This window comes from Peromyscus californicus, unplaced genomic scaffold (genome assembly GCF_007827085.1).
Source record: "Peromyscus californicus insignis strain IS unplaced genomic scaffold, ASM782708v3 Scaffold_14__1_contigs__length_90479793_seg_2, whole genome shotgun sequence".
Lineage (NCBI taxonomy): Eukaryota > Metazoa > Chordata > Mammalia > Rodentia > Cricetidae > Peromyscus > Peromyscus californicus.
Genome location: NW_026294436.1, coordinates 30,138,263 through 30,151,384, shown reverse-complemented (window position 1 = coordinate 30,151,384; position 13,122 = coordinate 30,138,263).

Genomic DNA, 13,122 nt, shown 5'->3' with positions numbered 1-13,122 from the left:
AAAGAAATTAAAGAAGATATTAGAAGATAAAAGGATCTTCCATGCTCATGGATCAGTAGGATTAACATAGTAAAAACAGCCATCCTACCATAAGCAATCTACAGATCAAAATGCAATCCCCCATCAAAATTCCAACACAATTCTTCACAGATTTTGAAAGAATAAATCTCAATTTCATTTGGAAACAAAAAACAAAAACAGGATAGCTAGAACAATCCTGAACAATAAAAGAACTGCAGGAGTTATCACCATCCCCGATTTCAAGTTGTACTACAGAGCTATTGTAACAAAAACTGCATGGTATTGGCATAAAACAACAGGTTGGTCAATGGAATCAAACTGAAGATGCAGACTTAAATCCAAACACATAGAGACACCTTACTTTTGATAAAGAAGCCAGAAATACACAGTGAAAAAAGACAGAATCTTCAGCAAATTGTGTTGGTCAAACTGGATGTCAGCATGTAGAAGAATGCAATAGATCCACATCTATTACCCCACCCAAACTCAAGTCCAAGTAGATCAAAGACCTCAACATAAAACCAGATACACTGAAGCTAGTAGAGGAGAAAGTGGGAATGGCTTTAAATGCATTGGCACAGGAGATGTATTTCTGAACAGAGCATCAATAGTTAGGCACTAAGATCAGCAATTAATAAATGGCACCTTATGAAACTGAAAAGCTTCTGCAAGGCAAAGGACATCATCAATCAGACAAAGCAATAGCCTACAGAATCAGAAAAGACTTTTACCAACTCTACATCTGATAGAGGATTAATATCCAAAATCTAAAGAAGTTGAGAAACTAGATATCAAAAAACCAAACAATCCAATTTAAAAATAGGGTACACGTGAAAACAGAATTAATCTTTAAAGGAAACACCAATGGCTAAGAAACACTTAAGGAAATGTTCAACATCCTTAGCCATCAGGGAAATGCAAATCAAAACTACTTTAAGATTCCATCTTACACCTCTCAGAATGGCTAAGGTCAATAACACAAGTGGCATCTCATGCTGGAGATGATATGGAATAAGGGGAACACTCATCAATTGCTAGTGGGAGTGCAAACTTGCACCACCATTATGTAAATCAATATAGTGGTTCCTCAGAAAGTTAGGATCGATCTACTTCAAGATCCAGTTATACCACTCTTGGGCATATATCCAAATGATGCTCCATCCTACCACAAGAATACTTGCTCAACCATATTCATTTCAGGTTTATTCATAATAGCCAGAAACTGGAAACAACCTAGATGTCCCACAACAAAAGGATAGATAAAGAAAATAAGAAAATGTGATACATTTACACAATGGAGTATTGTGTAGATTTTGTTTGTTTGCTTACTTGCTTGCTTTTTTTTTAAGACATCATGAAATTTGCAGGCAAATGGATAGAACTAGAAAAAATCATCCTAAGTGAGGTAACCCATACCCAGAAAGACAAATATGGTATGTATTCACTCACAAGTGGATATTAGCTGTTAAGTAAATAATAACCAAGCTACAATCTGTAGACCCAGAGAGATTAAGTTAAGAGGAGGGATTCAAGGGGGACACAAGGATCTCTCTGAGAGGGGAAAGCAGAATAGATTTTATGGGCAGATTGGTGAGGGTGAGGACAGTAGTACAGTATGAGGGATCAGGTAAGGAGAAAATGGGGTGGAGGGAGAGAGTGCAGAAAGAGACAGCTATAATTGGTTGGGTCATTTTGGGGTGGTGTGGAAACCTAAAGCAATGGAAACTTTCTAGAATATATAAAGGTGACTCTAATAAGGACTCTTAGTAATGTGGGGGATACAGAGTTTCAACTGGCCATCTCTTGTAGGCAGGTAAGGTTTCCAGTGTTGGGACTGGGTTGCATTCAGTTGAGTTGTTGTCCAAGGAGGTCCCATGGAAATCCCCAAACAACTTAGGCTGTTGCTAAGACAAAGGGTTTCTCTCTGCAAACTGATAGTACATGCCCCATTGCCAAGGACAACAACCAACAACTTATTGAGAAGTTGATCTGGTATCTACACGGAGCCTTCACACGTACATTCTAGTGTTTGGTGCAGGAAGGTACTCTTCAGACTACCAAAAGAAAAACATAGACACAAACCCAGCCATAAAACCTTTGACCTACAATCTGTCCTACCTGCAAAATATGCTAGGGCAATGTAGGCAGAGAACTGGTAGAAGTAGCCAACCAATGTCTTATTTGATTTAAGGACCACTCCATGAGAAGGAACTCATACCTGACACTGCTTGGGTAACCAAGAACCAGAAAGCCCAGAGACCTAGGGTAAAACCAAACTCTACTGGTCTAAAAAAGTAATCAATAAAATTATATCTAATGAGATTCTGCTAAACCCATAGATCAGTGCCTTATCCAGTAATCATCAGAGAGACTTCCTCCAATAACAGATGGGAACAGATGCAGAGACCCACAGACAGACATTACGGGGAGAGAGAGTCTAAATTGGAGGTCTCCATCAAATCCCTCCCTGATCTCAGGGAATCCCACAGAAGAGGAGGCAGAAAGATTGTAAGAGCCAGAGAGGATGGAGGGTACGAGGAAAACATAGCCCTCAGAATTAACTAAGCACAGTGCATATGAGCTTAGAGAGACTGAAGCAGCAAGCATAGGGCCCATGTGAGTCTCCATCAGGTCCTCTGCATATATATTGTAGTTTTGAGCTTAGTGGTTTTTATGGTACTCTTGATGGTGAGAATGAGTGGGTCTCTGGCTTTTGTGCCTGCTCTTGGGATTATCTTCCTCCTGTTGGGTTGCCATGTCTAACATTGATATGATAATTTTTGCTTTATCTTACAATATTTTATTTTTTCATGTATGATTGTTATCTCTTAGAAGTCTGTTCTTTTGAAAAAAAAGAAGCCTGTTCTTTTGTAATGAGAGACAGAAGGGAATGGATCTTGAGGGGTGGGAAGGAGGGGAGGAACTGAAAAGAGTAGAGAGAGGGGGGAAAACTATAATCAGGATATATTGTACTAGAAAAGAATCTGTTTTCAATAAAAGAAAAGAAATCAATAATGAAGCCAACTATAAGTCCATCTGCAGTTTTGTACCACCATGTGCCAACAATTATACATGATGCCATTGATAAAAGGCTGCTCTCTGGGGAAAACATGGTTACGTTCTACACTTTTGATAGGCCATACTTTCTTTTATGTAGCATTCAGATTTCTGTCTGACTCTATTTCCATAAAAGATTCAGTATATGCTGGATCTAACTTCAAAGCAGCTGTATGTGACTGAAGTAAAACATGCAGCATGCCAGCAATTCCCTTTCTGCGTTTAGAATTGTGTCTCAAATAAACCTCAACACTGATGGGTACTGCACAAACTCTCCTTGTCTGTTTCCTAACATCCAAATTACTACTTTATGTCCTTTCTGCCTTCTTAAGTCCACAAAATTTCTGGCCAGCATTCTCACTATCCTCTAAAGACCTAATGTAATTCACTGGGCACACAAAAGAAATTGGATGAATACTCCCTTATTCTCCTACCTTCAAAATATCTTCCTACCTGGTAATTCTTTCTTTCTGTTCTAATAAATTAGCTGTTCCATTTCTTCATGCTTTGCCACTCTCTATGAATTGTTCAAGGACTTGGTGTGTTACATAACCTCCTATCTTCCAGTTGGATGATTACACATAATAAAATAATGGATGGATGAATGGGTAGGTGGAAATTGTTCTTTTGTTTATAACACCTTTACAGCCACAACCTTATTTCCCTGCTTGCTTGGCCAACAAAACACTTAACATGATACCTAGAGTCCATCTCTCCATTTTCTCACTACCTTTCATAAGCCTGACCTAACTAGACTGCCTCCATTTCATAAAATGTGCTAAATAAGATCACCAACAATCTCCATCACGTCCAATCCAACATAAGGTCTTATCATCCTTCAGCAACAGTGCTTGAGACCTTTTTTATTGCCTGATATCTTTTCTCAATCCATTCGTATCTTAGGAACAAATTTTATAGTTCATTTTCAAGAATACATATTTCTAGGTCTAGTATCAGCTTTGTCTAAATGACATTTGGCTCTATTTTATCATATCCCACACTAAGTGTTCCATCTCCCATACATGTTCTCCCATCATCTTCCAGGGCAAAGCCAGATCATACCCCAAATTAATCTCTAGCTCTTAAGTAATATCCTGTGGACTACTGTGTTTACTCTGTTTGAGAATTAAAGTCTCACCATGCAATGCTTTGAAAGCAAGGTTGTGTTCCTATTGATGGGAAACTCTTGACAGAGGTCCAACTCTGAGCATAGTGTCTGGATGATGAATTTGCAACTGATATAGATATCTAAAGAACAGCAAAGACAATAAAACTGCCCAGGTCTCAAAAATGACTCAGCAGTTTGCAATGAATCTACTAGCACACTCTCAGTTTGTATGGTCTTGGTTTGTGGATAGAAATTTGGAACAACCTCATTAAGCTACATATGGAGAATCTATACTACATGTGGAAGCACCATATCATAACTCATATTAGACCTGCCATGAGAACATACCAGATACAAACAGACATACACATGGGCATCTTTCCACTGTGTCAGAATTTATTGAATATCAATAAATTTGAATATTCCAGCAGTTTCGACAAGAACAATTCACTGTATAATCCTGCCTTCCTTGGTAGTCTGGATGAAGCAAATGTCGGTTATTTTATCACAATCTTATTAATTCTCATACCATGCAGTATAGTGTGTGTGTGTGTGTGTGTGTGTGTGTGTGTGTGTGTGTGTGTGTGTAAGAATGAATACAAGTTAAAGAGGCTACAGTAGAGTTCAAGAGGTTTCAGAGGTGGGCTGACTGAAATTCAAGTAGAGTCAGTGTTGATAAGATAATGAACCCACTGTCAAGGAAGAAGCTGTTGCTGTCAGGCCATGAGAGAGTCAGGATTTAAAGTGAAGATGTAGTCAGCCGCAGAGGTGAAAGGGCAGAACCCAGTCCAAAGCAGAAACAGCAGGTCTAGGTCCAGAACGGCCAGCAGGTGGACAGACAGGAAAATGGCAGTTGAGCAGGCCAAATCAATAGAAGGAAATCAAGTGAACCTAAGGAGTTCTCTGCCTGTCAATCTTTGATGCACAGGAGATGTCAGGTGGTAATCATCTGACTGTTAGACATCTAGGGTACCACTTGATGGGGGACATGTGATGGAGTTACACTCATTCCTGGATCTGACACCTTGGATCCAGCTTTCCTGGGTATGATTTTAATAAACCCATGTGCCCCTACTTTATCAACTTACCCTGATAAATTTGTAGAGTAGCATCCTTTCTACTTCCAGGAATAAATCATTTTTTCAGTCTGCGCAACGTGGTTGATGCTGGGCGAACAGAGTTGTTTCAGGTCCAGTGTGGAGCCCAACGATCCTCCCCTTTCAAAATGGAGTCAAAGGCTGGTTATAAAACAGACTTTCTTAGGACAAGGCACATCCTGAAACAATACTGTTTCATACAGTTTGGAGTAATGTAGGGTAGGGCATAGCATGATCTGAACAGGATTCCAAGAACATGATCTGACTCACACTGGCAACTCAATAAATGTTTTTAAATGTGTAGTTGATTTAAATGCATTAATAAACTCAGAGTCACCAATAATGCATCAATGTCACATTAAGGAAAAAAAATCAAATTGCTTCCCTTTGGTGTCATTTAACCAAGAACCAGTCCAGACTTGAACTCTCTACTTCACGCCCCCTGAGTCTTCTGTCTTTTCTGTCTGTTGTATGAGTCTGATTCTGTGCCTGCCTGAAGAAGGCTATCTTGTAAATATCCCTGTATCTGTGTCTGTCCCTGTGTGCTTATATGTGTCTGTCCTATGTGTCTGTGGGTGGGTGTGTCCCAAACAAAGGACCTTCCTCTGTATTTACTGGGTAGCACAGAAAACACCCCATGGGGACGGAATGAGAGACACTTTACAGAAATCTTTAACAATGTTTTACAAGGAATTAAAGTAGACTCTCAATATAACAAATAGTACTACAATTATTATTGTTTATCAAGCAATATCCATATGTTGCATTCAACATTTATGATGTCTGTTCATTTTATAAGACTACTTTCAGACTATTTGCTGTTTCCAGAAACTGATATACATGAAAACACACATGCAGTGTTCTGCATCTGGGACATGGAAGAGTACATAACATAATATTACAGCGATGCACTACCTTTGGTTATAAAAGTTCATTACGTGGGAAATCAAGGCAAGCAAGACTGGCTTTTACATTGCTCTTTTAAAGGTATGTTAAACAAATAGGCTGAGTACACAGTAGGATAGCAGTCTGAAGTCTTAAGCGACCTCAAATGATATTATTAACTTTGGCTGTGAGATCTAGCAAAAGTCCCTGCCCCTTAGAGTACAAAAGATATTTTTATCCTAATGCATTGTCATGAAATGAATGAATGTGTTACATCTCAAACCCTGGGACCTGGAGGCCAAGTCCACTCTGATTTGTTAAATGGGCACCTCAGCCAAGTGCCCCAGGGTTTGAAACTTAACAGAATGGAGATTATATACTGAAATACCCTATTTGCATAGGTATTTCCAAACTTTGTCTTTAAACAATTCTAAACTTTATTATTAGAACCAAAACACTTTAAAAGTGGTATAGTAACACACCCAGGTCTTTGTAGTAATGTTTTATTATCTTGAAAAACAACAGGGCTTCTCCACTTCAGCACTATTGACATTTTGCATTAGAAAGATATTGTAGGATCCATTCTGTGTCCTGAAGAGTCTTTGGCAGTATTGCTGAGTTCTACCACCCAGTGCCAGTTCTACACACATTCTCTTGCATTCCTTGTTAGTAATATTTACATTATAATACATGATCTTTTTTTATTTCATGGTTTTGACATAGTTCACTGCAATAAGATTTAGCAAAAAGAAAAGGAGATTGGCTTGGGGTGGCATAGGGTAAAGTAGAATAAAAGAAGAGGCTTGTGTGGAAAGAACAGGTAAGAACAGGTATGCCAACAAAAACATCTCCAGGCATTGCCAAATATCCTCCTCTACAGGAAAATAATCAATCTCTGTTGAGAACCAGTTCTTTAAAGTGGTGTCTCTCTGTTCCAAGCTATTAAGTACTAATTTTAGAATGTAACACAGACAATAGTACTATAGCCTCTTAATTACTCCTCTTACCTTTTCTAAATCCCACGTTTATCCTCAAGAGTCTGAGGTCATTTAGATGCAATATCACCAGAATCAGATTTAATGGAGAGGGAAAAGAAATAAAATAAGTCCCTCACTTATACACACACACACACACACACACACACACACACACACACACACACACACACTATCCAAACAACAATAAGGAGCATCGGAGGTGCAGAGAAAGGGGGTGCTTGTTTTATGGTCAGGTTAAAGCTGTCATTCGTGCAATGTAAGCAGAAGGAAAAGGAAGAAAGCTGGAAACCACTTTCAAAGTAAAGCATGAGTTAGTTCAACTACAGGGAATGTTCTTCTGTAACAAGGACTGATATGATCAATGGATTTGACTTGATCATATCAAATGCTCTTCTTTCTCAAACACATTTTCCACCCCACCCCTTGTCTCACACCACCCCTCTTTTCATTTAGTTTTACTGCAGTACAAAACCATGCAACAAAACTCAATCATGCACTGCAAAGCTGTTCAGAAATGTTTTATCCTCTCCTGAGAGAATTGGTCTCTGTCAGTATTTTGATATCAACTCTTCTAGCTGTGGAAGCATAAGAAATGCATATTTGATTTTGCAGTTCTCTCAGGATATACCATTTGGAGGCTTTGTGTCTCCCAACAAGTTTCAGCCTGCAGAGACTTGGCCTGCCCATTCAGGATCCCGCCCCCTTTGCTGGGTATGTGGAATGTCTGGCATGCACACACAGCTTTATCTGGATGCATGGCTAATGAGCATGGGTAGCTCAGAAAATCAGTCTGCACAGATGAGAAGGCAGAGTTAATTAGGAATAATTTTTTTAAAAAGAATTTCGAGAAGAAAGACTTCTTAACCCATTGATTCTAAAAATCTTTTTGAAACAAGCATAATAAAAACAATACATATTGATTTTTAGAATTTAAATATTCTATCAGTGTATACACTACTTTATAAAAGAATTAAGCATGATTACATAATTGACAGAAATTAGTATTTTTGTAACATCAAATCATGCCAGGTACTATGTGAGGTATATTAATTAGTTTTCTATTGCTGTGATTAAAATATGGTGACCAAAGCAACTCACAAAAGAAAGGTTTTTGGGGAGCTCATGGTTCCAGAGGAACAGGAGTCCATGGTGGAAAGGTGTGGCAACAAGAATAGGAAGCCGAGAACTCACATCTTGAACCATAAGCATAACGCAGAGAACAGCAAACTACCAGTAGCAAGAGGCTTTTCATCCCAAAGCCCGCCCCCAGTGACGTACTTCCTTTAGCAAGGCTACACCATCTCAACCTCCCCAAACAGCCACCAATTGGGGACAAAATGTTCAAATGCCCAAGACACATTTTTATTATACCTTAAAATTAAACACAAGTGCCTTGAAAGATTTGTTTCTTCATTTTTAATCTTTTCTTAGTGTGTCCTCAAACAACAGTCAGGAAATTCAGGAAGGTTCAAAGAGCCAAGACGTCATTCCCATAAGCACTCACAGCAAGGACGCGTCTAAAAAAAGCCTTACTTATTTCAGAAGCTTGCTAAAAGTGGTTCATAAGCTAAATTTCCCAGCCAATACGTTTTGCTGAAACATGAAATGGGTCATAGGATAAAATCAGTTTACACTTTGGGACTTTTCTATTTCGTATCACACAACAAACTATATTATCCTTATTGCCCACAGCCAATCTTTGTGCTGCATCACATTCCTGAGGGCACACAGTTAAAAATAATAATATTAATAATAATAATAAAAGAATAAAGAATAAATCCATCAGAAACATAAGGACTCAAAATTTTTGATCATTCTTTCTCCACCAAACGCGAGCACGCGAGCGCACACGCGCACACACACACACACACACACGCACACGCACACACACTCGTAACAAAAAAAAAAAACTTTAACCCTAAAAGGTGATTACAAATAAAACATGTCAAGTGCCTTAAGGCTAAGTCTTTTTTGAATGGAGTTCTTGCTGTATTTTGTGTTTAATTCTTTTCTAAGTAAATGTTTAGAAGTAAACATTATTTTCCTAAAGAAAAAAATTTCAAAACCATACTGGCCAAGACAATTAAAAATAGATAAATAAAACTTTAAAAAAAACTTACATTCATTTATAGGACTAATTATAATTAATCAATTTAGGTAAGAAATAATAAAAACATTGCTTTAAAAGTATGGGGGGGAAATGAGTAAATTTTAAAATCTGCTCTGAGTAAGGGGAGTAATTCTTTTTTGCTAAATATTTCATCAACTACCCTACTATTTCATTAGCCAATTGACTTTCCTAATACAACTTCATTGTTTTTCTGTAATTTCTTCAAATATAAAGTAGACATATGAATCTTTTTAACATAGAGGAAATGAACTTAAAACACTGTTTTGTAATCACAATATGCAAAACAATTAAACTTTGAAACCTTATGGACCAGAAAGATGGCTCTGTGGTAAAGGTGTCTCCTGTAGCAGCCGGGCACTTTGAATTCAATCCCCAGAACACACATAAAGGGGGAAGGAAAGAACCTTCCCCACAAAGTTGTTTCTTGCTGCCACACTTGTGCTGTGGTAGGAGGGTGTACACACACACACACACACACACACACACACACACACACACACTCACACCATGCATACATACACATCTAGTAACATTTTTTTTTTATTTAAAAAAGATCGGCTATTAAGCACCCAGATGATACTGGTTGACTGTTAGAAATTTCTCTTCTCTTCATCCCTGCCTCATTCTCTTTATTAGAGAGAGTGTGGAAAGCATGGAAAAGAGTCGAAAACAATCAACTCAGTGATAGACTACTGTCTCAGATGCTAGGCCAACCTCGTCATCCTCATCCTTTAAACAGAGTCATGCCATTTCCCCTTCCTGCCTCATACAGCTTTCTGACCATACAGTAAAGAAATGTAGGCTAAAATCTGGACCATGCAGATTCCTACACTCAGTTATATAATAGTGGACATACATCAAAGATTTCCAAATACATTTCAGAAGAACAGAATAGCAAAACTAATATGATCCATGAGAGTAATGAAGAAATTGTGCAGAACAGGGAATAGAGAAAGACATTGGGTGTGTGTGTGTGTGTGTGTGTGTGTGTGTGTGTGTGTGTGTGTGTGTGTGTCTCCTTCTGATACAGAGGAAGCTACAGCTGCATCTTTGATTTACTTAGGTTACATGTCTGAATAGAAAAAGATGGGCCTACAGGAGACGTCACATCATTTCTTCCACTTTTTTTGTTTTGTTTTGCTTTGTTTTGTTTTTCAAGACAGGGTTTCCCTATATAGCCCTGGCTGTCCTGGAACTAGGTCTGTAGACCAGGCTATACTTGAAATCACAGAGATCCGCCTGCCTCTGCCTTGTTAGTGCTGGGATTAATGCATCACTACCATCCGGCCCAATTTCTTCCACTTTTTAAGAAATAGAAACTGTATGCCAAATTCAAAGTATTTTTCAAAAAAGGGAGGGGGAAGTAAAGACAGTTATTGAAAGTAACTTGCCATGCATTCTATAACCTAACCATCAAGCTGATAGAAACCGATTGGACCAGTGATTTGTGCCCAACTCTATGACATAAGAATGTTTTGGAAATAGAGTTCTGTGCAACAGGGGTCTTCTAAACCTGATGGTGATGGGCCAGTCTAAAATAATCATTTCTGTAAATCTTTATTTGAGATAAAATAAGGAAATTTAATAGATGTTCCTCCTGGAGGGGGATGGAGCCTCATAAGATTCAAAGTCCCAAGGAAACTTACAAGGTTAGGAACAAGCTCAGAAGGTTGCAAAACGCACAAGTCCCCTGTGACACAGTCAACAACTGCATGGGAGAGGAGATGCTCCTACAGAGCTGACTTCAGTTAGTGCAAGAAGCCCGAGGATTCCAGCTGGACCCATGGCTCAGCCAGTAGGGGCACCTACTGTTCCTACAAAGGACCTAGGTTCGATTACCAGCATCCACATGGCAGCTTACAACCTTACCTAACTCCAGTTCCAGGAGATCCAGTGCCTTCTTATGTGGGTACCAGGCAAACAAACAGCACACATACATACATGCAGGCAGAACATTCAAACACATAAAATACAAATAATAACTAAATCTTCAAATTAATACTTATTAATAACTAATACTTCAAAAAGTAAAAAACTTAAATGCATTTTAGAAAAAAAATTAAACAATGTAGTTGAAGTTTTCCTGGTCCTGCCTGGCCCACAGTCAGGACAAATCTCTCTCACCTGCCAGTCCTGCAGCCGCTGGGACCCAAGTAAACACACAGAGTTTATAAATTACTTATAAACTGTATGGCCATGGCAGGCTTCTTGCTATCTAGTTCTAATATTTTAAATTAACCCATTTCTATAAATCTATACCTTGCCACATGGCTCGTGGCTTACCAGAATCTTACATCATGCTTCTCATGGTGGTGACTGGCAGCATCTCTCTGCCTCAGCCTTCCACTTCCCAGAATTCTCCTCTCTCCTTGTCCCACCTATACCTCCTGCCTGGCTACTGGCCAATCAGCACTATATTTATCAATCAATCATCCACAGCAAAACAACTCCAGGGATGCTTTGCTAGTTGTCGTCCATGTGGGGTGGGCTTTTCAGTGGTACAAATGCATGGGATTTGTCTATGGCCCTGCAAGCAACCCCCCAATAAATCCATTAGTTTATTAAGCTACCATGCATTTGAATCACTCATTTGGTCTTTTGTCAGTGCCCTACCTGTAGTGAATACACATTTGTTCATGTTTCCCCAAGAAAAGTGTCACAACAATGAGGCACAGGGACAATCAGACGTAGTATGTAAAAATAATGGGAGTTGGCTGTGACGGCATCCCTCTGTAATCCCGACATCCACAGGTTCATAGGAGGAGCACAGGTTAGAGACCAGGCTAGGCTACACAGAGAGCTCAAGACCAACATGGACTATGAAAACATATCTAAAAATAAACAAGCAAACATGAGTGTATGTGACATCATATGTCTACTTTCTAATTCCTATGTTCTCATCAACTATAAAACCTGAAAGCAAGTAAGTACGCTATTCTGGTCTTTGTACAATTAAAAAATAGCATAAGAAGCATTCATTATTAAAATTGATTTCCACTTCATGAAATTCCACATCTTTTGCAACTGTTGCTATTGTGCTTTGCATAATATGAATAGTGGTTAATTATCAAAACTAATGGTTATGGTTGGAATACAAAATGTCACCCTAAGGCTCACACATTAAAGACTTATGTCCTCAACCTCAAGAAGTTCTAGAGCCATAGTAAATGGGTCACTGGAACAAATACCTTGTTCCTTCCTCCATCTCCACGTTCTCCCTCCCTCTCCTCCCCATCCCTTGCCATGATGTTCTATTCAAGCAAATGGGGCCAAGCATCCACAGACTGAACCTCCTCCTCCCTTTATGTCATATATGGCATCACAGTGATCCAACAACAACATAGAAAATGGTACCCAGAGTAGAAGTGTTGCTCTGACTCAACTTCACTATGTAGTTCTTAAGCATTTGGACCTGGCTTGGAGAAGGAATCTGGGAAAGTGTGAAGAAGTAGGCTAGGGAAAGCCTAGAGTAATGTAAGCTCAACTTAATGAGGCAATTCATGGGTAGTCAGAAGACCAGAGTACTGACAAGAGGAAGGCTTCAAATGGAAAAGAAGGCTTGACTGGTAGGCTACAGGTCATTCAGATTCCATTACTGCAAGGAGATTGCATTGTCGGTAATTTTGGTAAAGCCAAATTAATAGGCCTTGCATATATACTATGGATATTTCTGGCTGCTTTTAGCTGGGTTTACACTGAAATTTTAAAGCAAAGAGTAGAGCTGAAGGATTTAGAACCTGTAGTCTGGCCAGAAAAAAAGGTGTCAGACAGAAAAGGTTCCAGTTGTAGAGCAGGGGGGTATGGTGGTTAAAGAGTCTTCACAGG